The 4,629-nt window shown below is 34.3% G+C and overlaps 1 non-coding gene across 1 annotated transcript; it reads left to right on the top strand.

Moving 5' to 3' along the window:
• The first annotated feature begins 2,003 nt into the window (after positions 1-2,003).
• TRNAR-ACG (transfer RNA arginine (anticodon ACG)) lies at positions 2,004-2,076 on the top strand. Its single transcript has one exon. It is a non-coding gene; the product is annotated as a tRNA-Arg (tRNA).
• Positions 2,077-4,629: the final 2,553 nt, after the last annotated feature.

A 4,629-nucleotide genomic window follows, 5' to 3' on the forward strand; every position in this document is an offset into this window, starting at 1 on the left:
TTACGAACCACTTTTATCAGATACAATGTGGGTTTGGAAATTGGCATTTTTTGCAGATCTGATGAACCACATGAACAATTTGGATTTAAAGTTGCAAGGCGAAAATAACTTAGTTTGTGATTTATTATTTCATATCAAGGCATTCAGAGCTAAGTTGATACTTCTGGAAGGCCAGGCGAAAAATTGTAACTTTTCCCACATGCCATACTGTGCAGAATTGCATAAAAAGGGTGAAGCAGAATTTCCTTTCTCGTTCGCAAATTTAGTTATTTCAGATCTTAAACCACAATTTCAGAAGCGATTTGCTGATTTGGACGCCAATGCTAGGGGAAATGAGATTGTTTCAAAATCCGTTTGACTGTGTTGTTACTGATATCCCAAGTCAACTTCAAATGGAAATTATTGAACTTCAGGCAAATGAACATATTAAATATAAATACAAGGAAGGAAACTTGATCGATTTTTATAAATTTTTGAACTCTCAACAGTTCCCAAATTTGAAAACATTTGCTTGTAAATTTATCTCTATTTTTGGGACAACGTATCTTTGCGAACAAACATTTTCCCGAATGAAATATATCAAGTCAAAATACAGGGCAAATTTATCTGATGAACATTTGAAATCGCTACTTGTAATTAGCACTTCAAAATTTGAACCTGAGTTTAATAAGTTTTAAAAACACAAACACAGTCACATCATTCACATTAATGGTTTTATTATAATTTGGGATAAAAATATGACGATGTTTGCTGATAGTGTTTGTTGTCATTAATATACGATAATTTAATCTCACATACTCTGTAATCAATTTTTATCTGCTTTCAATGAAACTCGTATATCTAGTTCAAGAGTTTTCTTATTACTACGGCCCGCTGAACAGTGCTGAAGTACCCAATGTGGCCCTCACGGCGAAAGGTTTGGAGACCGCTGTTCTATATCATCGCTAGGACGTTCATTGAGCTAATATTCAGGAAACCAAATAATTCCGCATACTTAGAAAAGACACTGCAATTTCTTAGAATCAGCCGAAGCATTAATTAACCACTGCTTTGGCTGATTTTTCACCGCCTGATCTATCTTTCACCGCCTTATTTATCTATCAGTAACCCACTACGCACATCTGTTGTTCTGAAGCTAAATACGAATCTTTTGTTATCTATTCCTTATAAAATTTTATTGTAAATTTAATAATATTTTGAATTTAAATAAACTTCTTTTCTTATTTTTAAAATTATTTTTTATAATCGTAAATAACTTTACACACCTATTTATTTATTTTAGTTTGTTTTATAAATAATCTTTAAAAAATATCGATTCAATTCATTAATAATAATAATATTAATGATGGATTTTGGTTTAGTTACTGTTATGTTTAGTTAAATGCAGTGAAGTCCTTTGGATTTGGATAGTGCGAGAAGCATTGCTTGTTTCAAATATGCCGCCACGTAAGAAACATTTATCGTGAGTTCATTTAGTCGTATTCCGCTACTCTACTTGTGTCAAAGATGCCTTTCTTGCGTTAGCGAGAACAATAATGAAACGTAAAAAGCAAGTAGTCCGCGATATCAAGAGCGGAGAATTGGATAATTCAAAAACAGAAATCTAACCCTATATCTGGTTTTAACTTTGTATTTCCTGTGATATGAAGAAACTTATGAAAAAAAAAAAATCCTATAGCCCGCCGTGTCGTTCAGTAGATTCATTTTCCTTCATCTCATTCACTGCATATCTCAATGGACTATTTAGTAAAATAACGAATCAAGATAGCTTGAAAATATTAGTGCACTTGGTACGCTAATCAACAGTGTTTAGAATGGTAAATCAGAAAGAAAAGAGAAAACGGTTGAGGTTTAGAAAAAACAATTATGTTATTATCACATGAATGCAGATCAAGAATGCATTCAAAGATTTAATTTAACGTCTCGAAATACCAAAGCTTACACTGCGACCTCTGCTGAGAAAAGGGAGAAATAATATAACTTTATATATATACAAACACAGCGGGCCAGTGGCGCAACGGATAACGCGTCTGACTACGGATCAGAAGATTCCAGGTTCGAATCCTGGCTGGCTCGTTTACATTTTTCATTCATTACTAAATTATCGTTTTCTTGCTTTAATCTTGCTTCTTAAATTCATTCAAGTTTAAATTTGAGTATATATATTTTTTTTACTCTTATTTGAAGCAGTGAAGTTCACGCAACGCCAATGTAAATTACATTAAATCCTAACAATTAAGATATTGTAGAAATACAAAAAAATAGCGAACAAAATGAAGTTTGGAATTTTGCCTAAATATTTCTGAATAATAGAAAAATCATTAATATTTCGAAAAACACAACCGATGAATTTTCTTTTTGGAAATTTTATAATCTACAAATTACAGATGAAATCATATTCCGTATAAAATAGAATTGAATTTTAATGAAGATATAGGTTTTAATTTTTAATCACATTAGAATAGTTATATTTTTATAATGAATTAAAACACCGTTAAGTTATTTTTACATAATTAGTATAAGTAATTAATAAAAATGATATGTGATGTGTTCCCCGTGTGGTTGCCGGGATAAGAATAGCACCAATGCAAGTCCAAGCATGCCGTTACGAGGCGACTAAGTGGACGCTGAGATTCGAAAGTTTGAGTTCGCTCTCTTAAGGTTTTTGCCTTAAGGGAACAATTTGAGTCTCCGGGAAAAGTGTTCTCCGGCACGGCCTGCTGAGGGGCTTTGTTGGTGAATGCTTTTCTTCGGAATATGAGCGGCTCTGCTCGGTGGTGGTGTGTGGGTGGAAGGCAATCACTGAGTGGAGCCAACGCTGAGATGGTCGGTCTTTCGCCCACCACTGAGTGGCCTAGGGATCGTCCGAATTTTTAGAGATTGGCTTTACTTACGTATCACCAATGTAGCTAAAGCATGTCGTACAAGGCGACTAAAATTGGTACCAAGGGAAGGTAATGGATGGCAATGCTGTACTCAATGAAGTTCTAACTGAGGCTCGGCTATTGCTTTACCCTCCTGCCATGATCAGAGCTTTATATAGCTCAGTATCATTCTATTCTTACATTGTCCTCTACAGATAACGGGGAATATGAAAAGCATTCTTGCTTCGCGCCTTTAAGCCAGTCCTTTTTAGGACTTCTAGGATGTGCTGTGTTAAATGGATGGAATTGTAAGACTGATCAGAGGGCTCGTAGAAGCATATGTAGGTTGAATTTCCTTTTCGTTCCCATTCTAATCGTTTTTGTCAACAGGCATTAGGATTTCAACTCAAAGATTCAAATTTTCACTGAACATTTATTTATAAAATATTCTTGAATATTAAAAATCAATTTATTGTTAAACGCATTTAAGGAAAAGAAGACTCACAGCGCAGCAACAAACATGTTGGTAATGATTTGGGGTGTTATACAAGAGGAAATACTCGATCTGCGATGCCTGTATCCGACTTTGCTCTGAAAAGAAAAGAATTCATTTGGAAGGGAATTCAACTTTGAGATAAAATCATAATATTAAATCGTAAAATGTTTCATCTCATTGTAGCCAAGGAAATTAATGAGAGTTTGAGAACTACTGAGCTATGAGTAGATGGCAATGAATTACCGAGATGCCGCCCGTTTGGGTGGGCATTGCATATATTGTACGCTCAACCACACTCAGTGCAATTGTGAGGCAGTCGCAACATCCCACAGAAATGGACGAGCTTTATAAAACTGCCAGGACAGGATACGCAGTTTTCAGAAAAAATGAGCAGAGAGATTATAAATTAAACAACTGAAAAAGGCAAAACCACAATATCATTGATTCAAGAAATCCAGAGAAGAAAAAAAATAGTATTGAATCCAAAAAGGAAATAGAACCCAGAAATGATAAAAAAAATATAAATATAAAAAATGAGGAGAATCTAAGTAAAGAGCAGAAAAAAAAAAGGAACAAAAAAAAAACTGAACTTGCAGAACAAAATAACAAAATTAAATTCATGAGAAAGGTATTATGTGAATCAGAGGATTCTCAATGAATTAACGGTAGTAGTGGAGAAAAAGACTGGCACCATAATGAGACAGACACATTTTGGGAGCCGCTGAGGGGGAAAAATCCTTCATGCTGCAATCAGCAGGAGCTTCAATTTAAATCTTGTCAATTTGGGTGATACGAATGAGATAATCGGAGTTGATTTGCGTCTCCACCCATTTTCTGCGCTTCCATTTTATGAACATATTTAGGTTTGGTTCGAATATCATAAAGCGTTTCTAACCATCGACGCGAATTATTTTGATATCGAATACTTAAAAGGCACGACCTCAAAACGGATTTACGTATTTCATTTCAGCTCATCTCATTTCACTGCAAAATTCTCCATTGAATCAGAAAACTCGTCTGGTGTTTGAGCACGAGGCAAGTATTTTACTTTTTCTAGTTTGAAAAACCACTTCTGAATTTATTTATTTTATTTATTTATTATTATTATTATTTTAATTTTTTCATTTTTTGAAGTATAGCTAGTTACAACATCGACTGAGTGAGCAAATGGAGTTCACGCCTGCTGCCTTTTATTGAATTTTGCTTCACGAACTAGATTTGCCTCAAATTCTCGTTATCCGAGCTGGTATTTAAATACTCAAGTGTGCT

The sequence above is a fragment of the Typopeltis vanoorti genome, chromosome 13 (assembly GCF_054136105.1).
Source record: "Typopeltis vanoorti isolate ZY-2024b chromosome 13, IOZ_Tvanoo_1.0, whole genome shotgun sequence".
Taxonomy (NCBI): Eukaryota; Metazoa; Arthropoda; class Arachnida; order Uropygi; family Thelyphonidae; genus Typopeltis; species Typopeltis vanoorti.